Genomic DNA, 26,183 nt, shown 5'->3' with positions numbered 1-26,183 from the left:
TACTTCCGTAAGAAATAGTCAAACATTCAAGATGACTTGTGACACTGAACATAGTATTTAGAAACATGCCCATACCATTTTTGCAATGAATGGTTTTCATATCCATTTCATTATAAGATCATATCTACAAAGTACATACTGCTAGGATTATGTATAGCATCTGTAGAAGTACATCACTAGTAAAGGACTGTATTTCTTAACTAGATTCTTGCTTATTCCCTGTTAGAACCTATAACTAAGAAAGACTTCTATAATTCAGCTTTGCACACTCTAAACAATGAAATATTGTCAATTTCTTAGGATGTGGATACATATTATATGGGAGTGCACAAACTGGGATTGAGTATGAAGGAAAGATATGGCTTTGATCAGTGGAAATCATTAATTTGAGGAATTTAATTTGGTTTCTTGTTCCTGGTAAATGTTTTCACTGATTTCTGCATCTTGAAGGAAAGAGGAAGGGATTCTCAAATGGACTGTTGTAATGCCTAAATGTTATACGTCCCCTATAGAAAGCCTTTTTAACTAGGGAAGCAAGTAGAGTAAGCAATGACCTTGTGCAAATACTTCTTTAGTTTTTTTCTAAATGCACTCACTAAAACTGTTGTATGTAACAAAAATATAGTAAGGTACATAATATGCTAATAAGGTGAAGGTGAGAGTATTGCATACAGCTGCACTGAAGACAGCTGTAACGTTTTCTGTAGTCTCTAGCAGATACTTTGCCTGTATAGTGGCAGAATGGTATGATTCTTTTTTTTTTAACATTCCCAGATGAAGTTTAGAAAAATTAAATGACCCATCCTGCTGGGAAAGGGTTTGTTTTTGTTTTGTGAGCTTGTATGATTTCTCAGTGTGTAGGTCCAAATTGCTTTCTATGTGAAAACAAGGGTTGAAGAAGCAGGTGGTTGGCAGAAGACCTGAGCTTGGCAGGAGCTCTGAGAGTTGAGATCCCATGGCTGATGGAGATGGTGTACATTGTGTTACCTCCAGGGTTGCATGTGGGACCAAGAGGGAAAGGAACATTGAGGGTGTTCCCCCCTGCATGCTGACAGGCGGAAGAGGGGACATTAAACTTACTGTGGCCTCTCTTTCCCTCCCTTCCCCCTATCTGTAGTGTCAGTAAACAACATTCTCTATTTTTCATGCTTATTCCTCAGCATAATAACATTCTTTAACGGGTCAGATGTGGTAGCAAACTCTGTTACAAATAAGTAAACACCTGTAATAACTTGCTTCATGACAATCTGACAAGCCACTGTAAATATTCTGGCTCATAGTAAAGATGAAGCTGACAGTGGGTCACATATATTTACATAAATATTGCACAGAAATGATAATAAAAAAAATAAAGTGAATTGATATAATGAGAAACATTTGGACTTCTGTGACTAAACAAATGCTGGCAGGCAACCGGAATGTAACCCTCTGATCCATGGTGTCCCTTGAAAAGGATGGGAGATTATAGTTGAACGGTGGGCAGGAAAATATCAATTTATGGAGACATCCTTGTTCTGGACACTTAACTTGACTTTGCCTCTGAGGAATTTGTAGCACAACTCGAGTCAGCATAAGAAGGAGCCACATGAGAAATTTCATTTAGAAATTTGAGGGAATTGAACAGGAGCCCTGTGTACAGAGAGCTCCCATGATTCAGAGATGCTCCCCCTCCTCCTGAGGCATCACAGACTGCTTTATTTGTAGTTTCAGTTCAGGTTATGCTACTGAACAGAAGATGAGTTATTTTTGATTCTCAGTTTCAGCTGCACTTGACTTAAACTCATCCTGCAGTCGGACCTGGCAATGGAGTTTCATTGCCCCTACTAAGAAGCAGTCCTTTCAGAAAACAAGCAGGCCACCGAGTGCATTATTTCCAAAACTAAAGCCCTGGCTTTAGAGAGAGAAGGTGTCTGAGAACTCTTGTAAATGTTTACAAATGGTGTTTAAACATAGCACTCCCACTGCAATATGTTATGCCAGCCATAAAGAGCATTTAAACATCAGACTCCCACAGCGGTATGTTGTGCTAGACACAATTTACAGGCAGGGGAAACTTTCAGGGATGGCCACTTTGAGCTGGCCAGTAAGTGTAGCTGACTGGAGAGACACCAATGGCCTGAAATGCTCTGCCCTCACAAACGCACAGGAGGACACGGAAGATGCTAGTCGGCGAAGTTGTCTGTGTGCATAGCTGGACATCAGAAATGAAAGCTTTCCAAATTAGAAGCTACTTTTAAAATTTAGCTTCTCCGATTTGCTCAGTAAATCGGAAGCAGAACGGAGGAGCCCTGACTGGCAGTAATTTCCTGTTTTAATCACTAGACTAAACTTCTGATTTATTTTTATTTTAACTTTTTGGCTGTCACAGCTCTCTCCTCAGTCAGTGAGATGTTAATTAGTTTGCTGGCAAAGCTACAACATACTCTGTAGGTGTTTCACTATTCTGCTTTATGGCTGTTCATACTCTGCCCTAATGGATATTATTTTCCTTCCCATATCTTCAGTTTCCCAAACTGTGCCCCACAGGGAATTTGGATTCTCAAACAAACAAGCTCATTTTCTCTAGTGAGAAACATCATTAGGAAGCACTGACAGCAGAGAAGGCAACTTTCCAACTCCCTCCACCCTTCAGGTCCAAACAAAACAGAAATCTGACAGTATTTGGTGGAAGGCAAAACCCGAGTGAGGTACACTAATGACCTGAGAGGTTCTTTGTCTTTCCCCCTTTTTTAGGGTCTGTGGCTTCAGAAGCAGCACAGTTGAATTGCATAAACATCTCCAAGAAACAGGCTGCTCCTTGGCACAGCAGCAGCCAGCCCTGCCTGGCAGGGTGCTCGAGCACGCCGTCACTCTGTGACAGAGGTGTCTCAGTGCTCATCCAGCTGGAGGGCAGGAACTTGTTTTGACCAGAGGTTTTTCTTAATTAAGTGCCAAAAAAAAAGAGCAAGAAGATACATTTTGCCTTTTGGTATTAATCTAAAGACTCTTATTAGGTGTTAATCAAAAGACACGTTTTTACAAAATGTAGGATTTGCCCTGTTTAAGCCATTAACCATCTATTCTCTCCCCACCCTGGCTTGATTTGAATGGTGTTTAGTAATAAATCCTGGTTGGTGTTTAGGTCTTGCAATTCCCTCCCTAAGCATTATTTTTTCTTACCCTGTCTGCAGATGGAGATTTTTTCATGCTCCATGTCGACCTGGCAAAGTTATGCCACTATTTATAATGGCAAAATATTTCGTTGTTACCATGTTAACCTATGCTGTCCTGTTGCTTTTATGCTCAGGTAGTGTTTGGCCTGGTTTCTACTCTTGGCTGCAAAAGCTTGGTGGAATCTCTATCTTATCATGTTTGAAATAATATTCAAAATAGATTACAAACTGTAATGTGAACAAGATTTTTACATTTTCAGCATTCTTTTTGTCTGGGGAGTTGACAATTTTATGCTTTAAATGCTGATTTGAGAGGCCTACTCCGTAAAACCAAAGCTCACAGCATTTCTCCTGCTAAGTGTCTGCATGGCTTTGCCAACAGCTCTATGTCTCATTCAGACATTTCAAGGATCATTTAATGCAGCCAAGACAGGTAGGCTTTTGGGGATGATTAAAACCAAACAGATTTTTCTAGAAAGACCAGAAACTAGCCATTACTTGAAGCGTGTCTCAATGTCCAGATCTATGTCTATGCAACACATTTTTTTGTGCTGCTTCGACTTCAGAAACCAGCAGGGAAATGCAGAAGTGAAGAGCCTTCCTTCCCCAAGGTACCGCTGGGGGTGGGAGCTGTGGTGGCTCAGAGCCCCTTCCTACCTCATGGCCCTCAGGCACAAACCGAAGCCAGTCTTGGACTGGTGGTTTTAGTGCTGAGGCTGAAGGGCTCTCCCTCTGGATGTGAATTTGGAAAGCACCACAGATTCTGCAAAAGCCCTGGCTGGGCCCTCTGTCCACTATAGCTAGCCAAACAGAAGGTCCTTGCCCTCTGATTAATGACACAGTGATACTTCACCTCGGTCTTCTGGACAAATGGAATCATCTTTGCAGGTTTACTTAGCACATGCTTGCCTTAGCTAGATACAGCGTATGTACAAAGTCAGTATTTTTTTTGTGCAGCACTGCAATGAAAATGACATCAGTGTTCCACCCTTCGCTGACACTCAGCTGCCTCTATTTTTCATTCTCTTTCTTTCCTCAACCAAATGCATAAATTGGGCATAATAAGATTTTAGAAGTGTTTAAGTTGAGCTTTTCTGCTGGTGACTGGCCAGCCAAGTGCGCTCTCAACCTATCGGATTGCGCATCTCATGGAGGAATCTGCCAAATCGCTTGGTAGTGATGGACATCATAAAGGACTCTTTGCTTTCTCTAGACAATTCTCTCAAAGTATCAGTTTGCCGAGTCAGCAAAACCAAAACAAAACAACCCCCCACATGCCCTGCTTAAAGATTCATTATAAATAAACAACAAAGGACAGAGTTACTTCCTAGTGAAATGCTGAGAAACAATTTAGTTAACACTCTTTTTCCCCACATCTTCCCAAGTTTGTTACACAGCTGAAAGGCATATGGCACATGGGGAAGATGAAGTCAGCATGACACTGGTAGGTGGATCCTCTTCCTAGAAGAAGTCTGTAAGGGTGCTTCATCAAATAAAGCAGAAAAATGATAATGGCAAACAACAGCTTGATGTACTGACTGGCTCCCATGTGGTCTGCAGGAGTGGGAGGGCCAGAGTTATATTTTGAAATATGAGCCCTCTGACACTCTCAACTTTAAGTCAGCACATCTAGAAGATGGTGTTAAAAAGCCACAGCACTCTGATTTCATGCTACTGTATGTATATAGTTTTGAGAAAGATGAAATGATGATGATGAGCCATACCCAAAATGTTCCATTAGAAAAGGAAAAAGAAAGTAATTGGACTGATTTGGCATACTAAGTGTCCCAGCATTCTAGTCCTGACTCTGCAGCAAGTTGCAGAGTGCTGGGAAATTGGGTGAAGTCCTTTGACCTTTCTCAGCTCTGTGTAGGCTGTGCAGAAAATGAGGACATGCTTGCCCACTTACACCAAAATGGCACACAAAAGGGAATCCTTAATGGTAAATTTTTTTCTTTGTCCTTCCTGACTTCCATATTCACATAAATCTGAGTATCAACAGAATATGTAGACAGAGAGGTTATATGTTCGGGAAATGAGTTCTAACATAGCTAGTCTATTTTTCCTTGCTGTGTGTGGTCCATGTTGCTGGTGTATGATACCGTGTATGTGTGACCCTAGAGACTTTTGAGGTATTAAATGAACTGTCACTACATCTTGAATTAGTACATGCAATATACGAAGAACATCTAAGGGATGCAGAGACCAAATTAATACTTTGCTTCAGCCTTCTTGTCTGTAGCATAATTTTTGTATTGGTAATATGATGAGAACTATTACCTGATACGAGTCAGTTAAAGGAAAAGAGGCATCACAGTCAGAAAGCAAACTCTTCGTTATAGCATTACTATTTAAATAAGAACTTCAATTTGATTTAGTGAACAATAGATGTTATGGAATTTCTAGATGCATTGGATATTACAGACTAAGGATTTATGACAAGTATAATTATATCTGAGCAAGGCATACCTGAAAAATAAAGAAAACTTGAAAACTTGTTTGTGTAGCTTAACAGAGGAGGCTAGTATGTTCTTTAGACTGGGGTTTTATTGAGTAGTGTCTTCTCTGCCACAAAGCTTAGGGCTACTTCAGCCTCTGACTGGGGAGGGTACCGTATGGCTTTTATTGTCATTGGAAGCATCAAGAATTCACACCACTGCATTCATAGAAACAGACTTGTTCTTCATGGTAGTTATTGCTGATAACCTTCTATCACACTCCTACCACTCTTACTCCTAAAACCTGATCAAGGGAGGAGGTGTTTTTGTACTGAGGTCCCAAGTAATTAAACTATTGCATTCGGGCATCTGATAAAGCTAGTAGGATTTCTCAGCACCTCTTCTCTAGGGCTGTGTACATATTGTAGCCTTCCCGCTCACCGCCAGTGCGCTGAGCTGTGGAAAAGGGGACAGTGAGTTGATGGAGCTGATGCCTAGCCTCCCTAAGAGATGTAAAATTAGAAGCAGGTAAGGCTGCTTAGGCTCTCTATGTGTCTGCTTGCTGGTCCCATGGATCACCATATACAGTGCTATTCCTAATACTATATTTTATCACCTAATGTGGACAATAATTTCACAGTCAAGTGTATACAAAAGTTTGCTCCTACACACATTTTTCCTTTATTTCACCTTTATACCTAGTACCTCTACTGACCATAAATGCAGTCCTTGACTTTCTTGGCCCTGCACTCAAGTGTATTTCTAGTGGAGTGATGATTAGAATGAAATATGATTCTTGAGGAACAGAGCATTAAAACGTGAAAGCTTGTGGCACACAATCCGAAACAACATTAGTCTTTTTATTTTACTTGAACAAATACCCTATTTCTGCTGTTACAAACACTTTAATTCTCTAGTCTTGCTCTTTGGGAAACATGTAAAGGTACATCAATTATGCTGTGTCAAGGAACTTTTACGGGTAAATTTTGAAATGGCAGAAGACCAATTTTATATTTGTCATTTTACTATATGAGGATGTATCTCTTGGTTGCATTGAAAAATTAGTGTTGTCAACATATTGTATGTAAACTGCAATTCTGATCTCGTTTCCACAATGATAAACCAAGGGTAATATTTGGCCGTATTTGTTACTAATAACACACACATGGTTTCTGATGATGATTAAAGCAATAGGCATGGTTGTCATGGACATGCTGATCAAAGTCTAGAAATTCAAGAAGCTGGCTTGGCAAACATTCTAACATTTAAGTCAAAATCTGGTTTTGCAGATTTTTCAGAACCCTAGCTGTGCTTTTTGGAACAAAGGCTTTTCTTCTGCTACAAAATGCCTTGTTGAGCTGATCATTAGAACTATCCTTGGGCCGCAGATACATAAAATTAATTTCTGTGCTAAGTCAGTTTGAAGCATATTTGCAGAATTGCTAAATATTAGTTACCGTATGATGTGTCAATTACTAAACACTGAACGCTCTATGAAGTTGATAGTGTGGAGTTACTTCTTTGTGAATCCTCTTCATCACTCCACAGATAGTACAGTGCTAGAAAACATGCAAAAGCTCAGTACTGTACTGTCTGAGAAAACAAGTGTATTAAGTATACTATGTTGTTTTCACAGGCCTCTGTCTTAATAAGAAAAGGACTTGACACAAGAAAGCAGTGTAACAGAGACGCATTCAGGAATTCATGGTAATGTGGTGACAGGACTTGTGTTGCAAGTCCAACAGCTGGATTGTGTATGTGCTCCTAACAGATTTCTTGTCTGATCTTGGTCAGGTCATCTAATGAGACTGTACCTCAGCTCTTCATTTGTGATGGGGAGAGATCCTTTTGCTGTTCCTTGTCATTTCTGTGGTTCTTGTGGCATTGTATAATCACTTTGGGCTACATATGGTAACATAGCTTGTGTAGCATAACGGAACCTTGAACTTCATCTAGGCCATCTAAGTACTATTATAACATATCAAACAAATAACACTCACAAAACTTTCAGTCTACCTTTTTCATAGAAGAAATTTCGGGCGCATAGGGTATTGCACAGAAACATGCTGTCTCTAGATGAAGCTCGTTAGCAGAGTCTTAATAGAACATGAAACTCCCCTTGCACTGACAGTTCTAACTAACCTCAGATATTTTTTTTTTCTGTGTGTTGACATGACTTTTCAAGGTTCTAGAATTTCAAACAGTATACTTTTATATTCAGTTATATCATGTGTTATATAGAGGGCAACAGGCAGTGATCAAGTGTTTAATGTGTTTGATAGACTTTCAGAGTCACAGAGCTTGACTAACCCTACCACAATCTTCTATTAAGGAAAGCTGCAAATAATTATCTCAGTTAACTGTACTTCAAGGACTTATTTTACCTGTGCGTGCTACTCTTTGCTTGTTGAATGACTGTGAAAGAGCTCCCAAACTGACTGTCTATACTTAGAGCCAATCACAACTTTAATATGCTTGTTCCCGTAGGAACTTGAAAACAATGGAATCATTTGAGCATACAAATAGCTGCCTAATGAATCTTCTTTTGAAAGTATTTCATAACTCAGCCTAATTCAGAACCTAAGATTTCAAGAACAGAGAAAGAATACATCTCCGGTCCTTACACATGTGAAGATAACCATCAAAATGTGAACCAAATGTTAACTCACGCAATGAACCAAGTGTACTGAAAAACATTATCTTCGGGAATTCTGTAGTGAAAACTGTTTTCAATATCTTGTTTAACGTAATATGAAATAAAAGGGGGCAGGACTAAAAAGTGGTGATGAATGATGTCTAAATGAACCTGGCTCTCTGCTAAATATTGTATAACATACAGAAAATAGGGATTTGCATATCAAATTAGGCATGTGGAAGAGTTAAAATTACACTCGCCTGCTGGGATGCAGTGAGGCACTTCTTTTCAGTGTTACAAGATCATATTCTTCCAAGCAGCTTGAGATAAAAGGAAGTGGTTGAAATCTTTCTTTCCCCTTCTCTGATACAAAATTGGCCATACTGAATTAATTATGAAGAAACTAGGAATGTATTCATTTTAATAGTTTCCTGATGTGTGGACTCTTTTGTCCTTCTTCATCTGCTGCTTGAAAACATACAATGGCAATACCCTCCTCCTCTTTCCCTCCCGCTTCTCCTCTGGTAGCACATTATATTTAATATCTTGGCACTTTGTTTGCTAGTTGGAGTTTTGGAGCAGTGAGGGTCACACCATTGTTATTCACAGGCATTCCCTTTTCTAAGCTGAGGTCAAGACCCATATTTTTGGACCTGTTTAATTGGTCCACCTCAGATGGCTTCATGTGGGTTTCAGATTTCTCTTAGGGTTAGTGTGACACAGCTAGGGAACTGCTCTAGTGATGAACTGACAGGTCTAAAGATTATGATCTTCTGTCCCTTTACAAAGCAGTGCAATAGCTCTGGTAGACCCCTTGCCTCTTCATAGGTCATGGGATGCTTCCAGAGGCAAAACAGATAGGAAGGCAGACATTTCACTGGAGGTCATTTTATTACAAATCTAAGTGAGTGGCAGGTGCTTTTGAAGCCCCATTCAAAACATGGGATGTTGTCTTCTGCTTCATTGCTGTTCTGAGATGTGCTTATGTAAATTATCCAACTGAAGAGAAGATGTGGACTGAATTATGATGTTGAGATGCAGCTGCAGATCTCCAATTGAGTGATAGTAATTCTTTCCTTAAGTGTCTAGGTAAAGAAACTGCACGAGAAGGCTCTGTCCAGACTACATTGGGTGTGCCACTACTTGGTCAAAGCACACTTTCAAAAGAGGCTTTGGATCAGGGAATTTTCTAATTCCCATAGGGCTTGCATTGCTTTTTGGTTTATGTTTTAGCTCAAAATCAGAGACTTTTTCCACATCAAATTACATGCAGAGTAATAGTGGTTTTCCTACTATTTTGAACTGCTTGTGAAAGCTGCATAGGAACTTTAATTGCAGACATGGCAAAACATTTAGTGCTTAGTCTTTGTGAATGACTTAGCATAATCTTATACTGGGTGCAGCTTGATTTAACTTTGGTGTGAATTTACAGAGCGGAGTAGAGAAAGGGCCTGTACTAAATATAAAGAGGGGACTGTAGGTGCTGATGGGAAACAACTTCCTTTACTGCTAGAGTGGCTTTGTAAAATCCTGCTGTATGACTATCTGTATCTTTTGGGGCCTTTAACCTTTTATAAATCTGGATCTGTTGTGCCTTTCCTCCATGCCATATGTCTGCTGAGATACATTTGCTGACAGTACTTTAGAAGGGAATTTAATACATCAGTGATCTTAAGAAGAAACCTCAACTTGGGAATCTGCTACTTCTGCTTGTTCACTGGAAACAGTCTGTTGATGTCTAGGGATCTCATGACAGATCTCTGCTTTATGCTGTTACTTTTTCCTCTGAGGCAGAGTGGTTTGTAGTACTTGGATGACATTAATGAGGTAATAACAATAAACTATGATTATTATTTCAGTTAGAAGCTTTGACATAATTCATCTATCAAAAATAACATTAATTTCTTTGTGTAGTTTCCAAATGAAACTGCTTAATCCCAGAGCATTATCTATTTTAATTCTGCCCTAACAATCTGTAGCCCACTGCAAGGTCAACCTGATATGACAGGTATTTTAATATCCTTAGTTAAGGCAGATAAATTTTAAAGAAAAATATCAAGTTCCCTTGCAGTTTCTTGAATAGACTCTGTCCTGGGCTCTGGTGGTAGCCAAAGAACGAGCACTTTGCTCCTGCAGACTGGGCAAAGGGGTATGCAGCAGGAGGTATTGTACTCGGAGACTGAGAATACATAGGGTGGGGAGGAGAAGGCAGTAAAGCAGGTAATATTTTAATTCAATGCAACTGCACACTGCAGTAGAAATGCAACTTGAGCAGTGTTACCACTCACGCAATGGCTTGTTTTGGTCTGCTTTGACTTTATGCTGCTTGTTGCACCCTCTGGACTGACACATTCTTTTCTTGTTTCCTTCATATGGGTATGAATCATAATAATGATGTATTTCTTTTAGCCTGAAATAGCAATGCCTTTGCTCTTGTAAATGTTTTATCTCTTCAAAACAACTCTTGGAAAGCAAAGGAAATATTGTTAAGATGATAAGGATGAGTTTCAGGGGAAAGGATGTTTCTAGAAGAACTCGGCCTTCTTCCTTCCTTCTGCTCTGAAAGGGACAGGATCTCTTTCAACTACCCATTAAATCCTTAAGGATTCAAGACCTGGTTTGTGGCATATCCTGTGCACTGCATAAGAATAGGTGTAACCACAGTAAAAAAAAAAAAACAACAGGAGAGTTCATGTCACAAGGAGAAAAATGCAGTCTTGTGGTTAAGGCACTGGACTGGACCTCATTTCTAGCCTGGCTGCAGCCTCTTTCTGTGGGTTTGTGGGCAAGTTACTTGATATCTTTGTGCTCCAATTTTTCATCTAGAGTTCAGGCAGTACTAGCATACCTCACATTCAGGGAGTATAATTAATGTTTATTACTACAAAAGTAAGCAGTATGCATGAATCCTGAGTTATACAACTCCCAGATAAAGGTTTGGAGCAAGGACTGCTATAAGCCTGTCACCAATGACCCTGACCTCACCTTTTGAGCCAATTTTTTAAGCACTCTGCTTAACAGATGTTTTCTTTCATACGTTTTATGTTTTCTCTACAATGTGATTCATTTAAGTAGTCAGAAATGTCATCATTTGTTTATTGCTTGTGACATCTCCACTGGTATATGTTTTAAAAAAGTAAACAAAAAACACATGGCAGAAGGTAAGGCAAGTATGTTTATTGTTGTTATAAGGATTTATAGCTGGGATATTCTTTATGCAAAAGATAAAGCATGGGCCCTCTTTAGAAATCTTCCCATTGTAACAGAAAATAATGCAATGACTGCGCGCACCTCCTCTCACCCACCCCAAAGCAGTGTAGTGGTGGAGGCTCCCAGGACGCTACCACACACAGCAGGCTGTGGCCTCTTGTCCTCCAAGATGAAATACCACAGCAAGGGTGTCATTGCTCTTAGCTGAAATGGGCCCTTTTCTTGAACTATTAAGAAACAGGCAAAGGAAATAAAGACCAGATGAGCAACCACCCTCCCTTTCCCCACCTCAGCCTCCTTCCCTCCACCTCCCCCTGCCCCTCCATGATGTCTACAAGATGACATACAAAAACACCCGCTGAGTCAGTCAGCCTGCTTTAATTACAGCATTCTTTTTGAGCCTGGAAAAAGACATGCTATGCATAGCCTAAAAATGAAACATGACTTCAGCTGCTGATGTCTAAACTGCATAAATGTTTATCATGTTTAATAATGTGAGAGGGACTTTTTTTTCTTGTTCTAGTATTCTTTCCCCTAGAAATATTCTGCCAGGTTACACATGAACATAATGCATAGAAGCAAGTTTCAGAAACCCACCCCTTCTGCCCAGGGCAGCCATGGGTAAGTCCATCTACCTCAAGAACCATCAAATCCCAGCTTTCTGACTTAGTTCATGTGCATGACATCACTTGAGAGCCCCTTGCTTACTCACTTGCTTTGGACCCATGTGCAGGTGCCTGTGAGAAATTCCTTGCTACTTTTCTACTGTAGTCTCAGTCTCCCTCTTAGGAAAGAGCAGGTTTTTAACATCTTAACTGAAGTGCATCAGAATCATAGAATCACAGAGTCAGCTAGGTTGGAAAAGACTTTTAAGATCATTAAGTCTCACCATTATTCCAGGACTGCCAAGTCCACCCCTAAACCATGTCATTAAGGGCATCTACACATTTTCTGAACAGTTCCAGGGATGGTGATTCCACCACTGCCCTGGGCAGCCTGTTCCTATGCCTGAGCACCCTCTCTGTGAAGAAGTTTTTCCTAATGTTCAGTCTAAACCTTCCCTTGCACAACTTGAAGCTGTTACCTCTTGTCCTATTGCTTGTCTTTTGGGAAAACAGACCAATCCCTGCCTTACTACAACCTCCTTTCAGGTATTTGTAGAGTGCAATAAGATCCCCCTAAACCTTCTCTTTGCCAAAGTCTTACTGTTTTAAATGTAAACATTGGTTTACAGACATATGCACCTATACTTCAGATGAACAAAAGACAACTACACTTTGGTGTGAAGTTTGTGATAATACAATATGAATCTGCATTTTTAACCTCTTCCATCCTCCCCTCCCTTCTCATTTTTCTCCTGCAGTTGTGTTTGCACTTTCTCCTTGCTCTTCCCCTGTTTTCTTTCCACTCTGTGCAAAGTTGTCGTGAATCATCTAAAGAATCACTTGTGTCATGCTACCGAAACAGCACCAGCAGCTGCCAAACTTTGTGAACCATTCTGTAACGTTCATGGTTGATTTCTGCAGTGGTACAAGAAGTTTGAGCATTTGACTGAAACTCTTGTGAAAAGGAACTGAAGCAAACAGGTTCCCTCTGTAATATCTTCCTTGATCACATGCACAAATATGCAGTGCCTTGAAGATGAGAAAGGATGGAATACAATCAGAATGTACAGAGTGAGAATGCTAATAGGTATCTGAAGGGTGAGAGCACAACATAATCAAAGCATTGGGTGAAGAGGATATCTCACATCAGAGTTCTGGCTAGACTGAAAGAAGTGGCATCTAGGAGATGACTGATGCACAGAATAAAATTAATAGCCTTTTAAGTGATACAGATTCTGCCAGAATGGTAGTTAACTGACCCTCTGTCTTTTCACTACTAATTATTTTCTTCTAATCCATCACAAAACAAGACAGGAGAAGGACTGTTATCTGAAACTTTTTGGGAAACAGAAAGGTCATAGGCTGAATCAGGCCATAGATGTTGTGTGTCTTGGTCCATAACTGTGGTCTAAAGAGAAATAAAATCTCTCGTGTTGAAACAGTAAACTTGTGCCTGACTCATCAGGCTGTCTGGCTGTACTGTGAGAAATTAAGTCTTTTTTGGACACCTATGTTTTCGGCTTGCTCTGTGCAGCTGTGTAGCAGGAACTTGGAGATTCAGAAAATCATTGCTGTTAAAAGTTTTGAATGGAAACTCTGTTTTGACCACAGTACAGTCAGAAAAGTGAAACAAAATGGTAGTCTAAACAAGTGAGTTGTAATCACAATTTCTTTTAGTTAGAGTCTTCTATTCCAGTTTTTTCCATTACTTTTTTTGCCTATTCCTTCATTAAAAAAGCAAAACTATTGTTTGCAACCCTTCACCATATGTCTGTACACTGGTCTCAGGACAGCGTTTCCTATATTTAAGTGTTTTATTGTCAAAGACACACACAGCGTTTCCTCATGGATACCTAAAATCTCACTTCCTGAAAGTCATTACTTTCCTGCCTGTGTGCAGAGAGGTATTTGTCACCACAGGAGTTTCACACTAGGCTGCTCTGTGGACATGATGTTTGTAGTACCCCAGATCTGCTGCTGGAAGCTGACCCCAAATGGGTTAGTAGCCTGAGGTCAACTAGTAGTTCCATATTCTTTGATATATACTGACCCTAAGCAACATCAGGAGATGACCAGGGAGATGAGCAGGCCTTACAGAATAAATCTTTCTCCCAAAACAAATTTGTTTCAAGAAAAACGCCAAGCCAACACCAAACCCCACCACCGAGTTGGGCATCACTTACTAGTGAAGAACATGCTATCTATCGTATGTGTTCTAGGATCATTTTTTTCTAAGGCTGGGCTTAAACCATGACAGGTACTGGTTCTATTTTACAGATTATATCTATCACCTTGTTCAAAATATCTGACTGCACTTTAGTCCTAGCAGACAATTTCAATACCTGCAGGCAAGTAACGTGAAAAGTTCATTACCAAACAATAGGAAGGGCGAATGCATGCTCTAATAGAAACCTCAGGAAAGCAGAGGATCCACCAAGGGGCTGTAGGGCACAGAAGGCATGACAAAGCTTTGTGCTATGTTCAGTACTTTTCATGGGAACGTTTGTGACCAAGGCCACCTTCAACTTGTCTAAAGTCTAAGGCAGCCTTCCTGACACAGACAGTGAACAGGCCACAGCAAATATCTTTACTGGATGCTGTCTCTTTGTTTGCTCAAGGCTAAGAAACTATTAATTTTTGAAAGGGTATTGTGCAAGAAGCATCTGTTATAAAATGCTTGCCATAGCATTTGCAGCAGATGACGACAGGAGAGGTAGGATAAAGATTTGGGGAATGTGTGGAGTTCCCTATCCCTTTTGCTACTGATTTCTCTTTCTTCTTTCACACTGATACTCTTTCCATCAAGAGACACTAGTCTAAGGACAGATTCAGGAAGCCTGCTCTGTTTGCAGAGATACAGTAATTTGTATCTCGGAGGGGAAGAAAACATTCCAAACCATTGGAAGAACCCTTATCAAGATGATATGATACTGTTTTTCATATTAAGGTACTTCTATCTGTTGCATGGGGCTTTTCAGCAGTGTTAATAACATAAGAGGAAAAAGAAAATCAATATGGAATGATAAAATAGAAGATGAACAGAAACAAGTGTGTCCCACCTGACTTGCTGGAAGCTCTCTAAGGGTGTTATTTTCCCAAATCAAGGAGTACGATCAAGGCTGCGCTGTTCAGCTAAGCCATGGATTCAGACTCTTGTGCGGAGGTTGGCACAGCAGCAAACCTCTTTCAGCCCCTTGATTTATTTTTTTCAGCCTTTCCAGGGCCCAGTTAACTTTATCCGCTCTGCGTTTCAGGGGGATGTGCAGTTCAGTGTGTGCCTGGTGAGAGGCTTATTATCCTCCATAGGCTCAACACAAACCCTCCATTTTTAAAAGGCGACAAAAGAGGCGGCCGGTCCCGGTTTCCGGTGCCCCTGGCCTAGCCAGTGTGGCGAGCTCCTCGTGCCCAGCCCCACTGCAGCTGCCTCTTTGTGTGCTCGGGCATAATGCGGAGGGCTCAGAAGGAAGCTGACACAGGTGTGCCACCGGGCCGGGGACTTGGCCAGGGACGCTGCCTCGAGTGCACGCGCACGTCTCCCCACACACAGGTCTTGTGTTCTGTCTTGGCCGCAGCCTTCAAGGGCCTCCTTGTCACAGCACAAACAACGGCGTCGCACAGCCTCCCTTGTGCGCTGCCTCCTGGCCGGCGCTGACCAGAATAATCCCCTTTCTCAGACCTAATACCGCAGCAGAAATGTCATCCTTATTCTGTAACGCTGGCATTTGTCAACTTGGTGGGAACAAAGAGAGCATTCATCAAGCAGGAGACAAGCGGAGGGCCTCAGGAAAAGCCCTTGGAGGGGACAGAAAATGTTCCGTCACACTTTGAACTCCATCGGAACTGCTGTTTGTCTTCAGGTCTGACTGGACTGGAGACAGAGGGCTGCCTTGCATTGATCACGTCTTCAGCTGTGGTTGCAGAGGAAAGTTACGTTCATCTTTTTAGGACAGCTGACTAGCAACAAATGACCTTTGTCCTGGGGCAACCCCACCTCTCACAATTTTAGAGCTCTTCTGCTCAGCTGGGTTCATTCTTGCTTGGCAAGATCAAACCTATAAGTAACTATGTCTTTGATTTATCTTCGCATATACTTTATCCACAGAAGCAGTTAGTCTAATATCAGACTTGGATCTCTTGTCCAACACTTAGCAATACCAGCAGTGCAGGACAGCTCTATCAAACGTACTAGTGAGAGGCAGCAAGGCAAAGCAGGGGAAGCCTGCTCTTCCTTGGACATTTAGTAAGCCCTGCAGGATGCTGAGGGACAGTAGACATTTCCACTGGAAACAAATATTTCAACAAATATCTCTGTGGAAGAGATGAGCCCTTTTGCCAGTTTGCTCAATGAGTCAGCAGACTCCTTAAAACAGCACTGTCTCCTCTTGCCCTTGCTGTAGAATTAAAGTAAATGGCTCAGGATACTACCGTGTAACCAAGAATATTTCACTCTATTGAAAACAGAAACACTGGCATTCTAAATATTGCCTAACCTGCTAGCTGAGCACAAGCACTGAGCTCACTCAGAAATCACTCTAATTAGACTGATGAGCAGAGGTGGTTTGTGTTATGAAGGCTGCTGCAATGGTGGAAATCTGGGAAGGCTTTAATAATTTCAGACAATCTTATCTATTTTATTCTCTAACAAGGCTGTGCTAAAACTTCATACCTCACTGGAGAGGTTGCTATGTTTTAGTGAAAAGTTAAATGAATTTTGTGGGCCATTAATAACAGACCCTGGGCTTTTTCCCACTTGCTCCCATTTCAGAGCACTCACCAAATTATACAGAGGATATCTACCAGTATGGAATTGCTGCAGCCTCTGTGGTGGAGAGCAGTACCAGTCTACACTTTGCATCTGTCCTGGATTCAGCTGTAACAGTTATTTTTCTCCTTCTTAGTAGCTGGTGCAGTGCTGTGTTTTGGCTTTAGTGTGAGAACAATGCTGATAACATACCAATGTTTTAGTTGCTGCTAACTAGTGCTTACCCTGGCCAAGGACTTCTCTGTCTCTCGTGCTCTGCCAGTGAGTAGGGGCACAAGAAGCCAGAGGGAGCAGAGACAGGACACCTGACACAAACCAGCCAAAGGGGTACTCTATACCACAGCACGTCATGCCCAGTATATAAACCAGGGAGAGTTACCCAGAGGGGACCAATGGCTGCCCAGGTTGGGCTGGGTATCGGTCAGCATGTGGTGAGCAATTGCACTGGGAGGGGCCACCAGGATTTGAACCTCGCTGCACTAAGGATCTTGAACTCCACCATTTCATGGTCACTGCAGCCAAGGCTTTCCCCAAGCTTCACATTCCCCACCTGTCCCTCCTGGCTGGTGAAAACAAAGTCTAGCACAGCACTGCTCCTCATTGGCTCCTCTATCACTTGGAGCAGGAAGTTGCTATCAATGCACTCGAGGAACCTCCTAGATTGCTTATGCCCTGCTGTGTTGTCCCTCCAACAGATATCAGGGTGCTTGAAGTCCCCTATGAGGGGGACAGGATGCATGGAGCTCCACCTGGGGATGGATGAGGAGCTGACTGAGAGCTTATGGGTCAGGAGGGCAGGGACAGGGGACACTCCAGTTGGGGTCTGTTAGAGGCCATCCAACCAGGAAGATGAGTCCGTCTCTAGACAGATAAGAACAGCCTCACTTTCACAAGCCCTGGTGAATGTTACAGTCCAAGTTGATATAACATTATTGCTAGATGGATCAGCAGTGAATATGTAGTTGACTAGCTTCATACTAAATTTTGAGAGCTGATGGGAATTCCCAGAGAAGACCCTGAAATGGTGGGATGGTGCCACAGGTGACCCTTCCCTAAAGGCTGGTGTAGCCAAGCCTGCCTGGGAGAAGGAATTGTGCTCTTAGCCATTCCAGTTCCTTCCTGAAGATAAAAGAAAGAAATAAGTGTCAAGTATGTCACTGTTAATCTATTCTGAGGGTTGTGGGGAGTGCTTTGGTTGTACGACCAGATGCTACAGCTGTCAGACTGGCCTGTGGGCAACAGTCTACGTTGCCAGAATGCGTTCAGGGAAACATGTGCAAGAAATCATTTTAGAGACTGCCCATCACCTGCTTCTTTTTAAGGATATGGTTCTGCACATGGAATCAGAATATAAACAGGAAGGGCCTCCTCCTTCATCTTATCTGCATATGCATAGAGTCTTAGAGCGTCTTCACCTTTCTAAATCATCACAGTTAAGTGCCTTATTCCTAAACCACCCCTCAGGATTTGGGTTTAAACAGCGTCAACTGAAGTCATGTCCTCAACATCGGGCAAAGTAGTACTTAAAAATCCTTTCCATTGCCTGTCCTGTGTTCCCCACTGAATACAAAACAGTGGAGTGGATAGAGTCTTTTTTTCTGCTTAGAAACATATGAAGAACGAGTAAGGAGAACTCTTGAGAATTCATGGACAGGGAATTTAAGGGCTTTAAACATAATCTGTTTTGAAGTCAATAGAAATATTGGATTAAAATAGAAACATAACAATGTGTTATGAAGGAGAGGTAAGAAAAAAGTGTGGAATCACATACTGACTGTAATTGGCAGCCTAGCAAGGAAGTGGAGTGTTAATAGTAAACAAATTTGCATGGAGATTGATGTGCCCATCAATCAGAAGTATATATCCATGCTCTCTCAGCAGCTTCTCCAACAGTCAGCAGTGTTTCCTGCTTTCACTGATATTTTTTTTTCAGTAGTCTCTATTCTTCAAATATTACATATTAAAATAATGCCGCTTTTGAGAATGGGCGTGAAATGGTGACCGTCCAGTGTTTTAAAGTGAAAATAGTAATTGTGATGTCTATGTACGTAGCTTTAATTCTTTGCTTTTCTTGTGCTTCCATTTGATTTGTGAAATGTCAAAAAAATCACTGTTCTGTATTATGTGATATTAGCAGTCTTAAACACATTAAAACTTTTGAAAAGGTTTAAGAACAGCCTCCAGAATTTACTTAATTTGCCATCACTGATAATATAGCTCTCAGTTTTTCCTTCCTGTAGATGTTTGAAAACATCCTAGAGCCATTGCACACAGTGAATCCTTATTACTCTATTTAGGTTTATGAGATAATAGATTATTCAGCATATTAGGGTAGATGTATATGAACTGGGAAGGGATGGTGCTCATTTTCTACTATGCTTGTCTTTGTGCTGTTTTTCTTAGGCTTTATCCAGGTTATTTAACATAAGGTTCTTCATATAAAAATTGGAAAGCTAGATTAGCATACAAATATTTTCTGGAAGCAGGGGTAGGTAGGGAAATGCAAAAAACTTAGCCAAACCTTTTAATAAGAAATTCAAGAATCTAAGTTGGGATTACTCTCCAATTAGTTTGTATCTATGACACCCTGCAGTTAGTGCTAGTTGTGTGATCATTATGACTAAACTTGTTAAACCAGCCAGAGGTTGTTTGGTTGGTTTGTTTTTTTTTTAAGTCTTTCTTTTTCTTGTTGTTTTTTTTTGGTTTTTGTTTGCTAGAAGACGGTAACCATGCAAGGACTGTCTTTCAGTTCTCTTATGAAAATGTTTCGTTGCTTCATATAGATGAACTAGAGTTCAGCTGGTTACCTCATAGCTTGGCCTAAAAAAGTGAGCATGTTGCTTCCAGTCAATGACTGAGAAGTGTTTTAGAAATGCAGCCTAACTTGGGGAAGTGGCAGTGGTGAATAAGCAGCTTGGAGTGGCACTTGGCAAGAAGGTTGGGATGACAGTATATTTTTGAAGGCATCATGAAACAAAGAAGTGTTCCAAGAAAGGAGATATGCAAAACAAATTCCAGGGCACGGGAACAGCTGCAAGAATCTTTTCTGCCTTTGTTTGATCTCTGATTTTAAACTGAACTGCTTTGTTTCACAGTGCCTGCAACTGAGCACTTCTAATGCCACTATTCATACCTGTTTGTAGAAAAGCTGGAGCTATTTGCAGCCATCTCGGTGTGTAGATGGAGCTGCATTTAACAGAACTTTAACCAAGGAGGAGAGGTGTTTCAAATTATTAGTTCAGATTTTACAATTGTGACCTCTGCAGGTCCTGTCACATCACTCGATAAGCACCCACCACACATAGTGGAGCTGACAAGCACCCCTGCTTTGGTGCCACTGTCCCACAGCCAGTCCAGGTGTGCACACAGCAGGAGGCATGCTATTTGTGATGCAGATGTCTGCAGCTCCTGCTCACGTGGCTGGGTTAGGCCATGGCAGCTCTGAGAGCTCTAATAAAAGCTGGGTGGTCTGCTAACTTGTACAGAACTTTGCAGCTTTTTGCATAGGATGCTACTTTCAGAAATAGTCTCTGTCTGTATTCACTGGAAACTGTGTTGGGACGTTGTTGAATGATACCTTTAAACACTGTCTAATGAGAACTGTGTTGAAAATTTAATGCAGCCCTGTTGAAGCAAAGTCAGTTTTGTAAACTTGCACAAAATATTGCTTTCAACCACAACTTAGCAGTAGTCTGTTGAAGCATGTGGGGCCAATTTAGGATTTGCATTCCCTCCCCCCACCCCAAACCATTAGCTCAGCTAAAAATGGGTTATACTACAAGAGTTTAATCAAGACAAAAGAAGTAATGTTTCTTCTGCTAACCAATGGTATGGATTAACAAAGAACAGAAGTAAAATTGCACATGAAGCTCCTGCCTGGCAGTGAAAGCTTTTCAAACTACAGTTAAAAACTCCCTAGAAAAGCAGTGATCAGGATTGCCTGGAGTTGAGCCTGCAGTGCCTGTGTTATGCTCAGTAACAGCTGCTGGCTCCTGGCTGGGAACAGGACTGGCAGGGGGATGGGGACAGTGCAGGGCTTCCAGCAGCTGACAGTAGGTCATTTTAGTATCTGTACTGGTGAATAGAAAGGACAGAAGAGAAGAGTTAGACCTTGCCAGTAAAAGGGCATATAAATAAAGGATGGAGAACTTTTCTTCTCCTCAGGAAATAGAGACTAACTATTCTCAAATCTGTTTACTACAATAACTAAATAAAAGCACTCATTTCAATATGATAACTATATTCAGGTCATTCAGGTAGAGATTAATATCCCCCAAAATAAAGGCTATATTCATTCCCTTAAATGGAGAGAGCTGAACAGCCCCTTACACTGAAGACAAGACAGAGTCTGCAGACAGAATGAAGCGACCAAGGTACACTGACTTCCTACGGTTGCCTTGAAATTCCTGTACTAATGATGTTACTACCATGGCAAGGTATGTAACAGGAGGAAAGGGCCTGTGCCCATTTTGGTCAGTGTGAAGATGAGTTTCCCTCTGTAGTGTCTGCACTGTTTGCACATTTGCTTTCTATAAGTCAAGCACTTAGTCATGTAAATATGTTTCTGAAAACAAACAAGCCTATACGCTAGCTAAACTGGAGTTAAGAGGTGGCACTGTCTAAACCAAGGCCCTAAATCCCAGTATATTCTGGTACCTGACTACAGAAGCAGCAAACTGAATATTGTTTTAGAATCATAGAATAGTTAGGGTTGGAAAGGACCTTAAGATCATCTAGTTCCAACTGCCCTGCCATAGGCAGGGACACCTCACACTAAACCATGCCACCCAAGGCTCTGTCCAACCTGGCCTTGAACACCACCAGGGATGGAGCATTCACAACGTCCCTGGACAACCCATTCCAGTGCCTCACCACCCTCACAGTAAAGAATTTCTTCCTTATATCCAATCTAAACTTCCCCTGTGAACCCGTTATCCCTTGTCCTGTCACTACAGAAGCTAATGAAGAATCCATCCCCAGCATCCCTACAGCCCCCCTTCAGATACTGGAAGGCTGCTATGAGGTCTCCACACAGCCTTCTCTTCTCCAGGCTGAACAGCCCCAACTTTCTCAGCCTGTCTTCAATATGGGAGGTGCTCCAGTCCCCTGATCATCCTCGTGGCCCTCCTCTGGACTTGTTCCAACAGTTCCATGTCCTTTTTATGTTGAGGACACCAGAACTGCACACAGTACTCCAGGTGAGGTCTCACAAGAGCAGAGTAGAGGGGCAGGATCACCTCCTTTGACCTGCTGGTCACACTCTTTTTGATGCAGCCCAGGATATGGTTTTCTCCTATGGCTTTCTCCCATGTTACATGCAATGTGTTATTCCCTCTTTGTTTATTCAGTCTTTACATAGTAGAATTTACAGTGTACAGTATTGGATTTTGAAGAGAGTATTCTGAAACCTTGTGTTCCAGAACAAATGTCACAAAATAGATACAAAACCTACACATGTTGTAGATGGTAGGAAATTTGGTCAGCTAAATGCAATACACAAACTTTTTATTTCCATCTGAAGGAGAAATAAAGCTGTCTGAAATGCTGACGGCTGTTAAAGGCAGGTATGACTTGGTGCCCATCTACCCTCAGCAGAAACAGTGTGAGCAAGACAATGGCTTCTTTCAGCCTCACCTACATGTGTGTCCTTCTTGAGGATCAGCTGCCTGAAATCAGTTCACTTCCAGAAAACAGAAGCGTAAATGAGGTGGAATGACCAACGGATAGTCTGTGCTTATTAGTAGTTAATAAAGAGCTCTCTCTTATGCTTTTTTCTCTTTCCTACTATGACTCTCATGCTCTCTGTTACTCTTTTCGTCTTCCTTTCTCTTTTCAGGATCAGTGTTCTCAATGTTTAAAAACTTCAGCAGTGGGAGAAAAACCAAGTATGTGTAAATCTCCTTTAAGTTATTCTTCCATGCAGAAATGCAGCGCTCTATGTTATCTACAAATGAAGCTTTTTTTCCAGTTACACCTCTCCGCCCTCAGCACTCTCCTCCATCCTACTTGCTCCTTTTAGTCACATTACAATAAACAGACTTTTCTCTGTGGGGCTCAGTGGTTAGTAATAACTCAGCCCCATGAGGTAGAAGTATATAACTTTATAGTCTATGGGATGTATCAGAAGTGGTGATATGTAGGACTGTACTGCAAGTAGTTGCAGGAAATGCAGCTTATGGACCTATTTATTAAAATCTGTTGTGGAAACAGACACAAACTGTAGCAATGAAAAAAGTTGCAGAATCTGACTGTACGCAACTTACAAATTATTTTTAAATACAAAATTTCACCAGTAAACTGTTTTAAATTAGTGTTTACCAGTCTCATTTAAAGTTGAGCTGGAAATCCCAGCTCTGTGTAGAAACTGCAGTAGATGGGAAAATGTTGCACACTGGCTTTGGGTTCTCCCGAATTTCAAACCATAAATGACAGTAGATGATGGTTTTGTTTATAACACTAACAACTTGCTGGGAACTTGAAAATTTGCCTTTTTATGTCTCTTACAACATCAGAATTGCAATCACTTTCCCAGACTTGACTGGGGGAACAAAAAATGCTCCTGACTGATGCAAAAAGGGATTCTCTCAAACAGGGAGCATCACAGACAAATATTAACTCATATTAAACATGTTACTAATACATGTGAAGAGACCAAGAGAGCTGAAGTGATCTGCTGATTCAAAACCAGCAGGAAGATATGCATCCTTTAGATGATGGAAGAAAATATCCTAGAAAGTTTGTAATCCCAGGATAATCAGTGTTAAAACCAGAGGACTTCCACACAGTATGTTGTCTCCCACCCTTCTTTATTATGGTGGCAATCTTGCTCTAGACAGGACTTTTCATTTTCAAATATATTGTAAACGTACATACAATACAAATCCGTACTTATTTGAAGAAAAGCTCAAAATGTGCACACTTTATACTCAGAGAGGCTTCTGGTAGCCCTTAATTCCAGTGCACCCTTACTCCTGAAGTCACACACCCTCAATGAAAAGTTTGCAGTCCTCAGAGTTCAGTGCTAGTGAAATTGCCGGTGATCCTATTAGTACCTGATATATAATTACCTGGTACCCTTAGGTAAGATGGCTCAGTTCACGAAACAACTCAAAGATGAAGATTTTATGGACCACATAATCAAAAGTATTTAGAATACCCAATGAAGTCAGTGCGAGTGTCTGTAAGACATGTGATCCAGCCTGTACTTTTGTTTTGCAGAAAGCTGTAGAACACAATTGCTAGGGACACATGTTACACTATTTTTGAATTCCCTTAATTTCCAAAGAGGTGTAGCCATCATATTTGGGTGCACAGTATTGCACTTAACCAGAGAGGTGAGGAAGATGTGAATAAACCAGGCTCAATCATATCCTGTAAAGAGAAACTAAACTACAGTACTTGGAGAGGGGAAGAAAAACATTGAGAATTATAACAAGGTAGTCTCAGGGAGTAATACTATAATAGCCCTAAAAGAGTAACAAAATTTGATCAAGATTGAGATTGCACCAGTCCTAAAACATTTCCAAAAGCTTTCTCCTCTGGCTGCCAGCATCAGCTCTTATTCTTGTTCAGTTTCAAGCAGCTGTTTTTCATCCATGAATTCAATTCACTCCACTAAATGTGGGCTCACTATGTAGAAGTGATATGGTTCGAGGCAATGAAAACTAGTTAGTACTATGTGTGTCACACATACGCATGTTGCTGGTATTTAAATGCAACTATCCTACCTAGTAAATGCAACCACACAGATACTGTAAGAGATGGAAGGGAAAACTGAGTTTTGTGGGTGCCAAGTAAGGGAGACAACTGTTGGAAGTGCTGTTCCTGTTGAAGACTGAAGCCATCTTAACACATCACTTTGGTTGTCTGCCACCTCTTAGTACAACAGCTGTATCTCATGGCCAACAGTGTCAAATGCTGAAGAGAATGGATGTGTTCTCTCTTCATTGCCAGAACGAGGTCATCCATCAGTGCCATTATAGTGGTTTCATCTGTGTACTGGCTTGCATCCAAGCTTTGCTGGGACTCTTTCAGTTAGCTAAGACAAGCTCTCTTAACTCTTGTAAAACATATTTCTTGCTACAGGCAGAGCATGCCTTCAAAGAACTGTATTTTTATCTATGTTTTTGTGAATATCTGTCAGTCAGACAAGAAGCTGTCCAAGATGTTCACATAGGGAAGCAGTGGATTGATTTGAACTTATGCCATACAATTAACCAATCCTTTCATATATATTAAAAGTATGCACTGTACTAAGTTGCTACTGCATTATCTTAACTCTCCCCTTCCCCTGCCTGCTTCTGCTCTTTCAGCATCATGCTAATCAACTCTGTTGATATTTGGGACCGAAAACCACTGGCAGAAAAGGGGAAAAAGCTTACCTAGCATTTCTGCTGAGCTAAAGGCTGGATCTGGGATTTAAAAAAAAAAAAAAAAGTATTTCTCCTAGTGGCTGCAAAACAGCTTAATGCCTAGATACTGCAGTAGGACTTCCTCCAGCAAACCCATTTAGTGGTTCATCTTCATCTCTCTTAAAAGAAAGATAACTATAAAATTGTACACAAAATACACACTGCAGTTCACTCAAAGGGGAGGAACAAGATTCCACCAATTCCAAGCATCCACCTCATTAGTCTTGGGCTCAGCAGCATCTCTTTAGCAAGTTTGCAGGTAACATTTTAAAGCATTCCCTGTTTATTCAGCCTACCCAAGTGTTCTGATTTGTTTGCCTTTTAGGTTTAAATTTGTGAACTTTCATGATTATAGTTGGTGTCTGCAGCTCACAACAGATATGTTTTGTTCATATTGTTGGGTTGTGTTTTAATGTGAGGTCATTATAGTAATAATGTTTTATGTATAAATCCAAAGATCGTAAAAAAAGAAAAAAAACTCTTCACTACTTGCTGAAAATGGAAATAAATTGACAGGGTCCTAAGTTTCTTCAGATTTCTGTAATCTTAACAGAAATTAGGTGGTATAGTTCAATAAAGTACCTTGGAAGTTAATAAAGTGTGCTTAGCGCTCAGTCAAGATGTTAGGGCTTGAGCAGCTAACCCCTGTAGGCAGAGGCAAGGCCAGCCTTGCCAGCCAAGCTGTGGAGATAGGTTGGTCCAGTTCAGTGCAATAGCCCTTTCACACTGGGCAATAAATTTAATCAAATAGCAAACACTGTGAAACTAGTTGTCATGAACAAGCCTCCTGAACATAGTGCCAACTTCCTAACGTTTATACACTGATTTAACTGCTCAGGAGATAAGCAACCTGTTTGAGGCCAAAACTGATGAAGTTGAATGCCAAAATGCATATAATGCCACATCTCAGGGTGCACTGCTAGTTGCAAGGATGGAACTGCATGGCATGTCCTTGTTTTATTCCTGTCTT

General features: G+C 41.1%; 2 protein-coding genes across 2 annotated transcripts in view; one reads left to right on the top strand and one right to left on the bottom strand.

Annotated features, from left to right (window-relative positions):
* ANXA11 (annexin A11) overlaps positions 1 to 26,183 on the top strand; it is a 192,673-nt gene that overhangs the window by 29,529 nt on the left and 136,961 nt on the right. The gene's annotated exons all lie outside the window — the stretch shown is intronic.
* The window catches only part of ZCCHC24 (zinc finger CCHC-type containing 24), a 116,573-nt gene that overhangs the window by 17,347 nt on the left and 73,043 nt on the right, over positions 1 to 26,183 (bottom strand). The window lies entirely within an intron of this gene.

Source organism: Pezoporus flaviventris, unplaced genomic scaffold, assembly GCF_033815535.1.
Source record: "Pezoporus flaviventris isolate CSIRO_AGI_PZ_B2104156 unplaced genomic scaffold, CSIRO_AGI_Pfla_v1 ptg000001l, whole genome shotgun sequence".
NCBI lineage: Eukaryota > Metazoa > Chordata > Aves > Psittaciformes > Psittacidae > Pezoporus > Pezoporus flaviventris.
Note: the sequence above shows the minus strand (reverse complement) of the source record. Positions and strands in the feature narration are given on the sequence as shown.